This window comes from Bidens hawaiensis, unplaced genomic scaffold (assembly GCF_021521415.1).
Source record: "Bidens hawaiensis isolate Kalapana, Puna unplaced genomic scaffold, B.hawaiensis_p1.1 tig00018977_1, whole genome shotgun sequence".
Classification (NCBI taxonomy): domain Eukaryota; kingdom Viridiplantae; phylum Streptophyta; class Magnoliopsida; order Asterales; family Asteraceae; genus Bidens; species Bidens hawaiensis.
The window spans coordinates 15,184-32,573 of NW_027492885.1; the positions used below are offsets into that span (position 1 = coordinate 15,184).

The following is a 17,390-nucleotide window of genomic DNA, read 5'->3' on the forward strand; positions in this document are numbered from 1 at the left end:
ACTCTAAAGGGGAGGTTTATCATTGCTCATTTTAACGATTCTTGAGCGCTATAATAAACATAGTCAATCGGTTCTGCTTAGTTTTAATTATACATGAATGTGAACAGTTTTGTAAGTTGAATTGTTAAACGCAAGAAATCGTTGCAAATGAGTCGATCGATAAATTTCATCAAAACCAGGGCGAGCTGTGAACACTCATATTCTGAATATATCTAGTTGACAACTAAAAGTCTCATCACTAATATAATTAAACTTAACGGAATCTAAAGGATTCAATAATCTGTTAAATATATATAAAAACAAATATAAAATAAACAAGTTTTAAAATTTAGTTAAATAGAACAAAAACAAAAACACACACACACGGACACATACATGACACATCTATACCTCTATACATCCCAGATCCGAATACTTGATACTCTCTAAGGTACATTAATAATGGGGGAACATTATCTAAAAACCTACTTGTCACCCCATACACAGGGATGGATGCTTCACAAACTTTTTTAAACAAAGAATTATAAATCTAACATATTTTCACCTCGGTAAACGCTTTACCAAAATGCCCTTGCAAGTCCGCCAACAAACTCGTGCTTATACCTAGTTGTAGATTCTAACTGGTTTCTCAAATGTATGTCGGTTCTGCATACGCCAAAAACATAAATAACGTTATATTTTTTTTTAACTATTTTAAGTCAAACTTAAAACTCTGTGTTACAAGACTAATGTATACCTGATTCGCAGCATATGATCGTTTGGATGTGGTGTCGGAGTGCTCCAACCCCAAGTATTGTTCCCAAGCACCGTAAACATCTCTTCTCTGAAACCAACATATTACTAAGTATAGCTAAATTATTAATCGAAATTAACATTATTATAATAATATAAGGATTAATATACGTTAACCTGAAAATGGTTAGAGACCACATCAGAATCCTGAAGGTATGTAGGCCGACCCAAAGAGAGAAATGCAAACTTCCACTGATACATTATGATTTAAGAAAGATTAAAGATAACAATAATAATAATTTGGTTTATGTGTTAGAGAATAAACATTCAAAAAAATACCTTAGAAAATTCCTCGTCGGGAACTTGTATTTTCTTCTGTATGCGTATTTTAACTTCAGCTAATGTTTCACCCTCCCGGATCACAAGGAAAAACGGTTCCCCAAAGTTTTGTACTTGCTAATAATACAAAATTATATAATAGTGAATATTAAGTTTATATTATTATTATTATGATTAAAAACCATAAATTTAACATACCTGGTTCTGAGTGGTGTCTTTTGTAAAATGATAAACATGAATTAGACGATCCTCTGGATCAAGGTTCTTTTCCTCTTCTGGAATCTGTAATAAAACAAAAAAAAAACATTAAAAATAATAAACACTATTCCAAGCATAAGTTGCATAAGAAATTTCTATATACCTCTTCAGCACGTAACGTCCAGTATTGATCATTAATGTTCTCGATCTTTTCATTCAGAGGGAAAATCTGCATATACAGAATTACAGATTATTCAGAAGCAAATTAAAATATTTAATAAGGTTAAAAAATATTTTATAAATAGAATTGGAAAAGGTTGAATACCTTGTAAATCTTGTGGTAAAATACTTCAAGTAATCGAAGCTCTGCATCTTTATGAGATAGCTCAACCTTATTCATGATAACATTCACCAGTTAACTATAGAAGACATGGCAATTTTGACCCGTTTCAGATCAACCTAACCCGACCCGTTTGACCCATTATAGTGTATTAGAATTAGCTAGAGTTGATATGCTTACCTTTGTCTTAAGGTCATTGATGACATCACCCACAGTGCTTTGTTTTGGCAATCTAATAGTATGCACGACTACCTATCAATGGTTAAAAAAATATACGAAAAATGAGAAAGTCAAACATACATGAGATCATGAGAAGAACAATAATTATAACGTCAACAGTCAACACTTACTTCATCTTTTGTTGCATGATGAAAAGCAACTTTTAGAGTTTTCAGGCCTTGCAGTTCAGGAAGAGGAATATCCAGTACCTCATAATACAAAATGTCTGAAGTCTGCATAACCAAAAAAACATAAAAATTAAATGTAAGTATGTAACAAAAGCGACCTGAATTTGAAGATAATTACAAAATAACCTGATTGTAGTGAGCCAAAATGTCTGACAGATGTTCCACTCCTCGGTATTTTATCGGTTGAGGTTTCGGTTGTTGGGAATAACAGTTGTGAGATGTAAGTCGGATTTTAGATGGATCGTCTAAGTTTAAATGGGTAGCAACTCTTTCAACAACATCGTCATAATTATGGAGTTTTGATCTGAAATATAAATTATACAAATGAAAGAACAAAATTATTCGAATTTGTAAAATATAACCAAGCAAACTTGTACTACTCACAATTCCAATGAGAACTCATCCTCCTTTGGTTTCTCCAGTGAACGGAAACGCACAACCTACGTTATTTAACATCAGCATATGAAACTTATAATAATGGTTCATTAAACACACAATAGAAATTTTGATAGCATACCTGCCGATTATGAACATACTCCAAAAAAGATGGAACATCGGGATACCGACATTTTATTCCAGCCTGAAGAGGTTTCTGGAAACAAATGATGTCTCCGTCTTCAAGCTATAAAATCAAAAAAAAAAATCGTTATTTTGTGAAACCCTTGATTAAAGAAAGAAACTGTCATAAAGATGTGGAAAGTTGGAAACTTACCTGACTAGCCCGAAATGTGAGCTTTTTATCAACGTGTTCACACATAACATTAGGTTCAAACTTAATTTCCTGAATGAGGAAAGGGTGTGTCAGATTCAAATTAAAAGACTCATAATAGAGCATAACAGAATACCAGAATAAAGAGATTAAAAGGCTGACCTCAAAGAGTTCTATTTCTTCATTAGGAGCAAAGCCAGCCAGCTCGTTTAGCTTTGTAAGTATTTTCTGTTGGTTTTCCAGTACCCTTCACAAAGAGCCGCCCAACATATCTGACATGTGTCAATTTATAAAAGTCAAACCCTTACGAAGGTCTGTGTGTCTGTGTGTGTGTGTAGCGAGAGAGAAAGAATGGTTACCGAAGCTCTTCTTTTAAAGGGTCATAAAGCTTAAAGAAGAGTAGAATCTCCTCCTTAGTCTTTGCAGGTGGAGGAACTGGCTGTGAATTCTACATCAATGAAAAAGCAAGTGAACTTTATAAGTTTGAATATCATAATATAAAAAGGGAGTTACATAGATATAATAATATAACAATGAAATCTTACCGGTCCAAGTTCTACCTCCAAAAACAACTTAAGTTCAGCATTGTTAGCCTTATTTGATACTTCCCTCAAATGTCCGACCTAAAAACACACAGGATTGAACATGTTAATGATCACCAATGACCAAACTGCTATATAAATAAACAGAAATTTAATGCTTTATAACCGTTTAAAAAGAATATAAACACGTACAGATTGAGCTTCTTCTAGAGGAGTCAATGGACGATTTGGGCGGTAAGTATGATTTTGGCGTTTTGCCCAAAGCCAGAAACGTTGACATTGTACCAGAATACCCAATTCTTTAGCTACTTCCTCCTGAAAAATAACATTTGGAAGTTATTAGTTACCACAATAAGTTTCATTGTAATATATATATATAACATACAATTATAAACTAAGTCCGAAACCAGTGATAATACCTTGAAAAGGGCAAAGGATATTTGCTTTTGAATACGGAAACTACGGACTTTATCATGATCCACTAAATCAAAAAATATATTTTTCCCAATTTGTTCATGAAGATTCTCATCACGAGCAACCTACTCACATTAACTTACCAGGTTAGTAAAACTGTAAAAGTAACATGAAAATCAAGTTTTTTTCTTAAATAGGGGTCATGAAAGTTGTAACCTTTATAATAGTATACAAATGTGCCTCTGCTTTCTCCTTCCTTTTTTGCTCTTTCTCTTCTTGTTCTTTCTTCAATCTAATCTGTAAGGCGATTTGATCAAAACGGGTCAAACAAAATAAATATAAATATACGCCACCTGTACAACAAATTGACAATCTTACCCTCAGGTGTTCTGCTACATCCTTCTCATCAACATTACAGATAATTTTCTCCTTATCACTTTCACGTATGTACACAAGCATATACGCATTTGAATACTTTGTAAACTTAAATGGAGAGTTATTGAACCCGGGATTTGCTTGAGGTAACTGTTAAGAACAGTACAAGAAAAGTCAGAAATAACTTATATGTTTTGACCGAAAGCCACATCAGCATATTACTTGTTTGACCAATTACCTCTTCCTCGCCACCATATTGTTCATCCATAGCTCTCTTCATGTCTTCTTTAGTTACACGTTCATCATCAAATTTCAGCCTAACCAAGTGTTCCCAAACATTTAATAACTTAGGAGGAAATTGCATGAACAGAATGTGACAAAACACATATGCAAATCTAACTGACAACATTTTTGTACCATTGATCAGAGAGTGTTGGCCGAATATAGGCATAATAATGTCCACCGTGAACGCCGCCACTGTGAACCAATACACTGCAAAAAAAAAAACATTGAGTTTGTCTTAGCACCAAATTTTGATATCCACCACAAATGTAGGGGAAAACATTATAGACCAAACAGTTTACATGTTGAAAAAACAGACTTTTACCAGGTTAAGAATATCAATGGTACGATACATACTTTAATTATTTTTAAATGATCAAACAGTTTACATGTTGAAAAAACAGACTTTTACCAGGTTAAGAATATCAATGGTACGATACATACTTTAATTGTTTTGACCGAAAGCCACATCAGCATATTACTTGTTTGACCAATTACCTCTTCCTCGCCACCATATTGTTCATCCATAGCTCTCTTCATGTCTTCTTTAGTTACACGTTCATCATCAAATTTCAGCCTAACCAAGTGTTCCCAAACATTTAATAACTTAGGAGGAAATTGCATGAACAGAATGTGACAAAACACATATGCAAATCTAACTGACAACATTTTTGTACCATTGATCAGAGAGTGTTGGCCGAATATAGGCATAATAATGTCCACCGTGAACGCCGCCACTGTGAACCAATACACTGCAAAAAAAAAACATTGAGTTTGTCTTAGCACCAAATTTTGATATCCACCACAAATGTAGGGGAAAACATTATAGACCAAACAGTTTACATGTTGAAAAAACAGACTTTTACCAGGTTAAGAATATCAATGGTACGATACATACTTTAATTATTTTTAAATGATCAAACAGTTTACATGTTGAAAAAACAGACTTTTACCAGGTTAAGAATATCAATGGTACGATACATACTTTAATTGTTTTGACCGAAAGCCACATCAGCATATTACTTGTTTGACCAATTACCTCTTCCTCGCCACCATATTGTTCATCCATAGCTCTCTTCATGTCTTCTTTAGTTACACGTTCATCATCAAATTTCAGCCTAACCAAGTGTTCCCAAACATTTAATAACTTAGGAGGAAATTGCATGAACAGAATGTGACAAAACATATATGCAAATCTAACTGACAACATTTTTGTACCATTGATCAGAGAGTGTTGGCCGAATATAGGCATAATAATGTCCACCGTGAACGCCGCCACTGTGAACCAATACACTGCAAAAAAAAACATTGAGTTTGTCTTAGCACCAAATTTTGATATCCACCACAAATGTAGGGGAAAACATTATAGACCAAACAGTTTACATGTTGAAAAAACAGACTTTTACCAGGTTAAGAATATCAATGGTACGATACATACTTTAATTATTTTTAAATGATCATGTTGCATCTTAACTAAATAAGAATTTTAAGGTGAATACACTATGTCATTGTTACCATGTAAAATGCGAGCAAACCTTTTGTATATATATATATATATGCTAGTACCTGTGAAGAGTATAGAGGTTGCGAACACTTCTGTCTGCCTGGGGTGATAAATACTTCCCATTTTCTCTATCAAGATCAAGTTGCAATGGAAATTCATAACGGTCATTTATCTGTAAAGTTCAATAGAAATATCTAAATGATAATGCTTTAGCAAGTAGCTTTATGGCCCAAAAAGATACAAACAAAAGTATAGCCTTTAAATAAGTATACTAAGAAATACCAAAATTACCACAGTTTTCCTTTTTAGATAGTGCAATCACAACAAAAGATAATGTATTTTAACAAAATAAAGAAATAATCATTGTGAGTCTGATCATCATCATCATCATCGTACTCAGTAAATCCCACCAATAGCAAAGCTATGGTAGGGTCTGAGGAGGGTAAGATGTAGACAGCCTTACCTCTACCCCGTAGGGATAGAGAGGCTGCTTCCGGTGAGACCCCCGGCTCGATAGTAGTTTTGCATCAAGTCTTGGACATAAGGCACATAACACTCAACCATCGGGACACCGCCGATTGGTGTATGTACCCTTGTCTTTCGGCTATCAACGCCACCACATGATGCCTGATTAACCTTCCGCCACTTTTAACGTTATTTTCAAGAGATTAGTAAAATAACGTCAAAATTAGTGCAATTTCACTTTTGCCCACCCGAGGGTTCACACATATATACATTATATGCGCGCACCGCAAGCAGGGCATAATCATTGTGAGTCTAATGGACGCTCTAAATGGTTCTCAATTTCTCATACATTTGCCCTTTTTCACTCATTTACATTGTGTCTACAGGTCCTTTCTAGGTTTTTTGCTTTACTAATAATATAAGTTGAAAGGAAGAAACATGTTGAGCCCATAACGAATCATTAAACATAGTTTAATGTCTTATCTGAAATATATATCTATATATATACAACATGGTATTGCTTAAACAGCAACAAAAAATACAAACTGTGATTCAAAACAACCTAGCAGGTGTGAAAATGGCAACATACAGCATGGTGTTGCTTAAACAGCAACAAAAAATACAAACTGTGATTCAAAACAACCTAGCAGGCGTGAAAATGGCAATGTAAGACATAAAATAATTAATAAAGTAACATAAAAATTGCAACTAACCTTCACCATTGTATCTCGCATGAAATCATATTCAAATCGTTTTAGTTGGAGCTGAAGAACAGGGGGGAAATCAATGAACAGAACACCCTTCTTTGCATCCTGAAAGCTCATAGTTTACAAGATTAAACTGTAATCATAATCGGTAATCATAGAGTTGTGTGACGAGTTTGTCATGAATCAGTATAAGTCCTCTTAAGTTTTTATTAGTTAAATCATCAATCATATAAAGCTGAACACTTGAACTATATTTTCACTTCTACAATCAATGGTCCTATGGCCAAATCTTTTCAGATCATTTAAAGTGTGACTTGTTAACCTAACCCCAACACCAAAATTGAAACTTGGCTCCAAAGGATTAAAAACCAATACAAGTTAAAGAAATCCATCTAACCTGTAACCCATGTTGCTCAGCATGATACTTGTTATCACCTTCAAGTCGTTCCACCTCCACATACTTGTCAAAAGAAGCATAGACATCACGACAGCCTTTGACATCAAGCTGAAGGTCTAAAACAGTGTGCCAAAGTTTATCAATAAAATAGATATAGTATAGGTGGCACTTTTATAATAAAAATGAGTCCATTCAGATTGTATTTGGTTGATAACAGATCAAATGAGCGCACTATAAAAGAGTAGCTAAAACTTATACGAGTTGAATGGTTAACAGCTCAACAGTCGCCTAGCATGTATTCAAATGCTTACAAGATCTTAAATCATTTTATTTATATGAAACTATACGATCTTTGTGATAAATATAGTTTTTTATATGTTCCCAACAGAGAAAAGTGCATAATGCTTCACTTTTACCCATCAAAAGGTAAATTACTTTGGTAATGTTAAAAAGAGGTAAGTTTGACTTCAGAAAGGGTAGCACATTGTCAAAAAAAAGTGTGCAAAGACAGCATACCTATGCCAAGATTACCCTTTTTGAGCATAATAATGACTTAAGTTACCCTTTATTAGACAAAAGTGAAGTGCATGCCCGCACGTAAACACTGACCTATAGTGCATTACCCTTTAAAGCAATTCACCCTATTTGCAAATAAATATTAAATAATGAACAAAAAGGCATTAGTGTTGGCCTGACCCGTGTTGACCAGCACATAAAAAGTATCTTTGACTCTAACCCGTTACCCAACCCAGCTGACCCAACCGATTTGCCACCTCTAGAGCTTATGAATAAACTGAAATTGCTAAGCAAAAATATATACCATAAAATGATTCCTTTCTTGTTGATTTGTAGTCTACATTTATGCATTCGATGTAGTTCATATGATGCCCTTCAAATAACTGTTGAATTGTGCCCTCCACAACAGTTCCCTTCACAATGAGACCACAAAATGGTACATAATCAGGTAACAGCAGAGGGTAAATATACTAAAATTTTGAATTAGAAAAAAACGCATACCTTCATTTTATCTTCAAGTTTCTCACAAAGAACCCTATTGAGTTCTTGAACATCATGCTGCATAAAAGAATCATATGTATCCCAACCAAAAGACTTGGTCAACTCTTTTGTGGCCACACTTGTGTCACTGTACTGAAGCTTATAAAACAAACTCTGTAAAGCCAGTGGAATGCTCCCTGACGGCATATCATTCTCGGTTGTGGGCATGTGATACACGGCCTGTTTCACAATGTATATATAAGCGCCTTCTTGCACTAGTTATCATTATAGAGGTGGCAATATGGGTAAATGGGTTGGACTACGTCAGCTCATACACGTTTTGTCTTTTCTTTTCTTAAATTTTACAAATAATTGAATTAGAAATGCAATGAATTAGAAAGTGCAATAACTATTATATATACTATTACAATAACTATCAAAATTTTAAAATGCAATGAATTAGAAAGTTTTGTGCATTTATCAAAATCTTTCATAACTTAATCGACAGAATTGGGGAAAAGGAAGAATTCTGCTTTTTATAACAGTTATTAATTATTAGATTATATAATTCTATTTTCATGGATATTGCCTAATCTCTCAAAAGAATAAGTTGAATCTACAACCTTTCAAATCCTCGTAAGTTACAGAACATAGATATCTACTTTAAATATAATTTGAAGCACGATGCTCGCCTCCTGATTAATATTATAATAGTTGCAAATATTCACCAAAAAAACCTCATTCTTATGTTAATGCAATGACAGCCTAATTTTTCAATTAAAATGACTTCGAAGGTTTAACTCATTATGCATTTGACCTGTTTAAAATGCAGAATAAACCCAAATCGGAACGAAAAACTGTAAATGGGTCCAAATTGCCACCTCTAGATATGACCTGAGTGAGCATGAATTAACCAATATAATTACCAACCTTCCTGAAATAAGGGATGTGGTACAATGTCTGAAGTAAAGAGTTCATATAGCAAGTAGCACCTTGATTTTTAAGCCCAACATAACCAGTTTCTTTTTTTGAGTCATGTGACCAGTAATCAACAACCTTCCGGACAGCCACATCAGCTTCAACTATGCACGTGTCATTCAAAAGATATCCTCTACTGGGGTCATATAGCTCACTAAGAGGCATAAATGATGTGAAACCCCAATCACTTTCCCGTGCATTGAACTGATGTTGGTATCTGCAGGAACGAGATTGTAGTGATGATGAGAGCAAGAAAAATGATGGAAGACAATTAGAATATATGAAAACAAACAGTTTCACTCTCATTAGAAATTATTTCATGAATTATGAAAACTTAAAAATATGTTTAATGGAACTTCATTGAGATGCTCTAAATAGAAACTTCATATAATACATGTTTTAACCCTCAGGACTACCTTGTTAATACAATGAATGTCTTAAGTAAACAATGTTTTTTATGTCAAACACACAGAATACTATAAGCCAAAAAAGTGATGATGAACACTCTTAAGGAGACAAAAGTATCCACACACAACAAGCAGAGCAATACAGCGTGTATCTGTCCCAAATGCCTTAAAAATTACAATCAGGTACATAAAAATCAAATTGCCTACATTTCAAAAGTAATGCATGTATCACCATTGACATCATGATATTAACTAGCCAATCCAAAAGTAATTCGACTATTTCTCTTGAAAATCTTAAAACACTTGTAAAAATCTCTAATAGAGTACCGCAGGACTTCTCTTTGCATGCAAAGGTATATGCGGCCAACTTCTTGTTGCATGCAAAAATAAGATCCTAAACACATTTTCTAACTAAATTCAAAGCTTGCAAAAATACAATCAAAGCTTCAAAAAGATACAAATGCATCAAAAATGGCAGGCTAAAAAAGTTAGGGAGCATATGAAACTAAAAAAAATATTTTAGGAATCTCCTTTCAAAGGTTCATGCAGCGAAATTCTTGTTGCATGCAAAAATAAGAGCCTAAAACAGCGCATGTAATCAATCCAGCCAAAAATGGCATAAAAGAAGCCACTAAAGATACTTAAAAACAACTGAAACTAGAAAATGAAGTTCAATTTTGTTTGTTGCTGAATCTTATACGCATGATGTGTGAAGGGCAGTGTCTTCAAACTAATAAAAGGTCATAAAAAAAACACCATAAAAACCAGAAATTTGTTTAATTCACATAAGGATCTATGTTTTAAGAAGATATCAAGCATATCCTGCGGCAACACATACTAGCCAGGTGTCATCTTTAACTTCTCTTCCATTCATTAATCTTTCATCTTCTGGTGGGAAGGTTGAACTAAGCAGGGTTACCAATATCATTCACGCGTATATGTAATAAAAATAACTTTTTGAGTTTTTAGGATCAACTAAAACATGTAAAGAAAGGCAATTCTTTCTGACTATACCCATCCATTAAGTTTCTTCCATATGATGTCATAAGCAACAGAAGATAAATTATTTTCTGAGACATGCGAAAACATCAAATAAAATGCATGATAACAAAAAGGTTTCAAATTTAAAGAATGACATCGTTCGCAACTTTATATATTTCACCAAATTGAAATTTTCATTAGCATCATAAACTATAAAGTGCAATTATGAATAAAACTTCCTGAGCTGTGGATGATATTATGATTAACATAGTACGGGCATTCAATTTGTCAGTAAAGTGTGTGGCTTATAAAATTGTTGTAATGCCTTTAAGGAAGTTAAATGAGGTTCTCATTTCTCGACCAACATCATACAATTAAATTCTACTTAAAGCTTCTTTCACTAAGTATATTTATTAACCATCTAAAAGACTATTAATGTACATTGTACAGTAGTCTAGTTTGTTCAAAAAAAGGCAAAATAATTACCTTTACGCATGGTGAACTTGCCATGAATTTGATTAACCACAGCTAGGCTAAACTGAGCATATCTACTCCAACCATATGGCAATGTGGTGGAATCAGCAACATCAAGATACATTGACAAATGGTCCACATTGTTTCCTTTTGGAAATATGAGCACTCGCCTGACCAAGACGCCATGTCAGCAAAAATACCATAAACCAAGCACCAGAGTAATATCTTATTATAAAATCATTGTGAGCTTGGATAACATAGATATATAGCTAAAACAATCAATACCATTTATATCCTCCAACAAAGAAAACATCAGAGTACAGCTTTTTGCCATTCAATCTAGAGAAATTCTCTATTGTCCATGTGAACCTTGCTGATGATGGATCATCAACTACCGGCGCATCAGCAGTGTTAGCAGCTTCTGCAGGTGTAACTGACCAAATAATGGTACCACACAGGTTAATTTACTTTAACAGATGTGAAAATCATTACATAAATCTATCTATACAATCATGAATATAATATGCACAGATTCATGAAGAAAAACAAAACAACACAAATCCATGAATACCTTCCATTGGTTGTGGTCCTTCGGCGGCTGCAAATTCAGAATGTGGAACCAGCATCTCTTCCTCTTCCGGCTGCCAAAAAATAGTAAACAAATAAGCGAATTGGATCTGCAATCTAATATATAATTGATTGCACAGTTCCTAATCCTGTGAATTCAAACCCCTAGAAATAAATATCACCAAAAATAGTAAGGATATAAAACAAAACTAGAGAACTTTTAGATCAAGTTTCAGATCAAATAATGATCTTAATCAAACTCAATAATCAGATCAAAACAGAGTATATAAGCAAGGTAATTAATAAACTGCAGATACAAACATGCGTCAATAGATATGTATCATGCGTGCATATAATTGATTACGCAATTCCTGATCCTGCTAACTCAAAACCCTAAAAACAAACATTTCCTAACATAGTAAAATAAACGAAACTGAATCACTTTTGGGTCAAATTTCAGATCATTAACAATCGGTTGAGAGATCAAACTCGAGAATCAAATCAGAACAGAATAATTAGCAATCTTAAAACATAAATTGCAGATACGAACATGCGTCAATAGATACGTATTGGTTTCACAGTTCCTGATCCTGCGAATTCAAAACCATAGAAATGAACATTTCCTAAAATAGCAACATAATCATGAAACTAGAGCACTTTTAGATCAAACAACAATTGATTACGAGATGATTACAAGATCGAACTCAATAATCAGATCAAAACAGAACACTTAAGCATCTTAAAACACGATTACATCAACAAACATGCGCCGATATATATGTATTGATGAATTCAAAACCCTAGAAACAAGCATTTCCTAAAATAGTAGCACTGGAGCACTTTTAGGTCAAGTTCCAGATAAATTAACGATCGATTACGAGACCTAACACGATAATCATATCAAAACAGAACAATTAAGCATCTCAAATCATGAATTACATATACGAACACGTATTGTGTGTGCGTGTGCGTGTATGAGTGTGGATTAGTGTGAGTATGAATTGATGTTATCTCAGTTCCTGATCGTACGAATTCAAAACCCTAGATATGAGCATTTCCTAAAATAGTAACACTATAGCACTTTTAGGTCAAATTCCAGATCAAATAACTATAGAATACGAGATCTAAATCAATAATCAGATCAAAACAGAGCAATTAAGCAAGCTAATTCACAAATTAAATATACGAGAACATGCGTCAATAGATATATATCGTGTATGTGCATGTGAGTGAGTGTGTGTGAATGAATTGAATGATGAAATCGGAAATAGATGATGTAATATATATATATATATATAGATATAGAAATATACGTCAATTGGAGGCGGAGTCATGAGAGTCATCGACGGCGATTGGTGGTTCGATCGGCGGAGAAAAACGTGATATTTGATTTGAGGAAATGAAAGTAATGGTGATGATGGTTTAGGTGGGGTTGAGGGTAGTTTTGGTATTTTGGGTGGTGGATGTGAGAATGATTAGATAAAGGACTCTGGTGGCTTGGATGGGTGTTTGTGGACGTATTTTGCTGAAATGACTGAAAAGACCTTCATGGGAATGTAGTGAAGTAACAAAATAATATATAATATCAGAGTAAGAAGACTGACGATAAGCTAAAAAATGTACGAGAAACGTTATAGTTAGCTAAAGATCTAATAAACATAGAAGTAGTCGATTAGAAGCGACGAGAGCGACAAACGACACCAATTGAGCTTGTGAGACGGCCACGAGTAGAGTTAAGATACGATTTTCGTCGTCAGTTTTGAAGATGGGATTGTTTTTTGTATATCTGATTATTAGGAGTTTTCTAAGCAAACCAAAACACATAGTGTAGGATAGGGATGAGCTTGGGACGGTACCGGTACCGATCCCGAAATTTGAAAATATTTGTTATCGGTACCGGTACCGAAATGTTAGGTTTGGTATCGGTACAGTCCCGGTATTTCAAGCAAAATTCATGAAATACTATTACCGTACATGTACCAGTACTCATCCCTAGTATAGGAAGGTACGGGGGAGCCTTTTTCGGCCTTTGAATGAGGGGAGCGACTTGGAAATGGATACAAGTTGATCGATAGAAGTCAATGTCCATCGACAACTCGGTACGTTGATTAACCATATGATAAAGGTAAATTGTTTTAATAAGTATAAGGTTACACCAATAGAATGACAATATGATAGGGATGCTGAGAATGATGTATACAAACAATAACTTACAAGGATGTTGGTAACTATATTGTAACAAAATATAGTAGTTTAAAAAGATCATTATCCATCATATTATTCACGACAAATCGTAAAAGCTATCAATGACTCATGGGATGATTCTAGAGGTGAGTCTTTCATTCTAGCATTTGTTTACTCGTTGTGGTTTTTATTAGTCTGTTTGACCTCTCATTTGTTTGTTTGAAAATTGTCTCTTTTGTTATCATTAAATGGGGCTAGCATTGACTTATGGGCTTTTGTTTTCAGGGTGGTTATCAGGGACTCGTGGGAAGATTAAGGAGGTGAGTCCCACATTCTAGTTTTCTTTTACTCGTGATTTTCATTTGTTCATTTGGCATTCCATTAATTCGTTTAAAAATGTGCTTATGTTTTCACTAAGGGGGCTGGCAGGAATTCGTGGGCTTTTTTTTTGCTGAACGGGCTATTAGGGACTCATGAGATGATTAAGGAAGTGAGTCCCTCATTCTAGTCATCTTTTACACGTCGTGATTTCCATTTGTTCATTTGGGCTACCATTTGTTCGTTGTGGTTTGCATTTGTTCGTTTGAAAAGGGTCGCTTATGTTTTCACTAAAAGGAGCTAGCAGGAACTCGTAGGCTTTTGTTTTCACCAAAAGAGACTATTAGGAACTCGTGGAATGATTAAGAATGTGAGTCCCTGTAACACCCTTGGCAAACACAACATCGTCCCACCATTAGGCAAATCCCACATCGGCCGTGGACAAGAGAGATCCTTGGTTTATAAGTAATGTCCTGCCTCTTAACATCACCAACGCGTTTTGGGCTTAGTTGGCTGTAGAGCACATGAAAACTCCACGGTTAAGCGCGCTTAGGTGGAAGTAGTACTAGGATGGGTGACCACCTAGGAAGTCTTTACCTGGACAACCAAAAACAAAGCCGTGAGTTCCGAATGGGCAACCCATCGGGGGCAAAGCGGACAATTGGTGGTACGAGAGGCCGGGATGTTACAGTTCTAGCCAATTAGCAAGAACTGACTTTACCAGTTATGGAATCGAACCAGTTTACTATAATAGGTTTAGGTTCCGGTTCTAATTTTTAGTCATATTCGGTTCCGGTTCGGTTTTCGCGGTTCTTAAGCTGTGCAAGCACAACCCTAAGTATACCTTTACCCGTTGTGGTTTTCATCTGTTCATTAGGAAAGTGTCAACTATGTTTTACCGAATAAGGTTAGCAACGACTAATGGATTTTGTTTTTACTTAACGAGGCTATTAGGGACTTGTTGGATGATTAAGGAGGTGAGTCATATATTATAGTCTTCTTTACTCGTAGTCTCCATTTGTTCGTTTGAACTACCATATATTTGTTTGAAAACTAGTTACTTTTTATTACTATACATGTATAAACATCAAAGTTTGTTGTCACTTACTATATATTATATTGTTACATTGTGCTTTGTCATCATGTTTGACTAGTTCTAGCTACATCGGGCACGGATACGTGCAACATACATGAAACCTTTAAAAAAAAGGTTATTTAAGATAGAACTTAACGCATCCAAAACAACCTCTTATATTCGTATATCATCATCATCATGTTGTGTATATACGTTTGAGAGTTACATAGTGAAGGTAGAACGAAGTCACGAATATACATTTAAGGGGAGAAATTCCCTTTCAAGAGTGAGGTTGCTTCGAACTTAATTAAACCTATTAGCAGTAGTCTACACATTCAATGAAATTTAATTACGCTATAAATATGTTTAATGGTAAAGAGTAGACACATAGGTATAGATACATCTCCTTATTCATTTGAACGACTAAAATTTGTACGTTTTATAGGGTTTAAACAATCTCCTAATTAACTTAAACCAAACTATATAAACTAATTGTATAATCAACTTTAAATATTAATGCATCATTATTTAATGTTTATGAGATAATCCATCATATATTGTAATTTTGTGGCATGCAAATCAATAATACACACAAATATTAAATATAAATTATTTTGTATGACTTTATGCAACTTCATCATCATGTAATCAACCTTTCACTTCTCTTGTGATAGCAACCCACGACCTCACCACCGACGATACTTTACCCAAAATGTTACATTTCACCCCTTAAACTGTCTTCTAATTACATTACAACTCCCTGGCTTTATACCAAACCCCTGTTTTTCAACTGCCGTACACAACCTTTTGTCTCCTATCACCATAAAAACTAAAAAGAGAGGGTCCTATCATAAAAATAGTAAGGTATATGACATTATATGGCCTATAATGACATCCAACATAGTTCTAAAGAAATAGAAAATAAAAATGTTATGTCATGTGAGTGAGACATAGGTTTCATTTGAAAACCGTCCAAATCATTCAGGTACGTATAACCTACGTAGTGGGCGAAAAATGAAGGGTTTTTTGAATGACAAAGGACGACAACATCGTCCGGGCAATATTGGGGCTATTTTTTTGGAGGGGGGGGGGGATAGATTTATCGCGGGGGGTGTGGGTGAAAATAATAGTATTTTATTCAGCGGGGGTGATTTTTAGCTTGAACACCACTACACCTCTAAAATGATAGTCTCTCTGCTAACGTAGCGCACGTGTCGAAAATTCTCTCATTTTGTAGTCTTCCACTATAGATGGCCTTAAGCGCAATAATATGAGGACGTTTTTGTGTTGATATGGCTCGGGGCATTACCCCTTGCCCTAACTTCTATAGAAAAATAATTGTTACATCTATTGGTTAAAGTTATATCATACATATTTTATTACAATTTCCACCTGTCATATAACATTTTTAATATATCATATACGCGATATAACATTTCCCACCTGTCATGTATATTGTATAACATTTTACACGTATCATACACGCGATATAACATTTTTAATGTATCATACACACGTATAGCTTTCTCCATACGAAAATATAAGATTATATTTCTGTATAACATACGAGTTGTATAACATTTTTCACGAAAATACATATGTAACATTCTCCATGTGTCTTATTACAATATTACTAAATTCATATTATATATTTATAACCCACACTATAGAAAATTGTTCAAATAAGAATAAGAAGTTTCCTAAGAATAGTAAGAACCAACAAAAATTTGACATTTGGCATTACAAACTATGGTGAAAGAATAAATCTAGGAAACTATGTCGGTTATAATGGTGAAAGAGTAATTCTAGGAAACTATGTCGGTTTTTGATAGTTTAAATCTCAACCATTGATCAACATAATCCACTGGCTATGATTTATTCCTAGTCTTTCTAGAAAACTATTTATTTTTAGAATAACTCTCCCCCAGAATATAAACCACATCACAAGCAACATAGAGTGAGAAACACCAACAACAATAGGAGAGAGAGACAATAACAC

At 34.3% G+C, this 17,390-nt stretch overlaps 1 pseudogene across 1 annotated transcript; it reads right to left on the minus strand.

Moving 5' to 3' along the window:
* Positions 1 to 292: 292 nt before the first annotated feature.
* Positions 293 to 13,351, minus strand: LOC143557479 (ubiquitin C-terminal hydrolase 12-like; annotated as a pseudogene). Its single transcript, XR_013139584.1, has 32 exons — positions 13,128 to 13,351; positions 11,819 to 11,888; positions 11,533 to 11,680; positions 11,261 to 11,417; positions 9,338 to 9,604; positions 8,429 to 8,647; positions 8,232 to 8,340; positions 7,412 to 7,527; positions 7,021 to 7,119; positions 5,905 to 6,014; positions 5,557 to 5,631; positions 5,378 to 5,456; positions 4,060 to 4,206; positions 3,898 to 3,978; positions 3,687 to 3,806; positions 3,460 to 3,582; positions 3,271 to 3,348; positions 3,085 to 3,173; positions 2,888 to 2,997; positions 2,729 to 2,797; positions 2,534 to 2,638; positions 2,401 to 2,456; positions 2,143 to 2,320; positions 1,956 to 2,061; positions 1,790 to 1,857; positions 1,595 to 1,660; positions 1,433 to 1,498; positions 1,270 to 1,353; positions 1,072 to 1,188; positions 910 to 984; positions 737 to 823; positions 293 to 645 (listed from the first exon to the last, which is right to left on the minus strand). The product of XR_013139584.1 is annotated as a ubiquitin C-terminal hydrolase 12-like (transcript).
* Between the last annotated feature and the right edge of the window lie 4,039 nt (positions 13,352 to 17,390).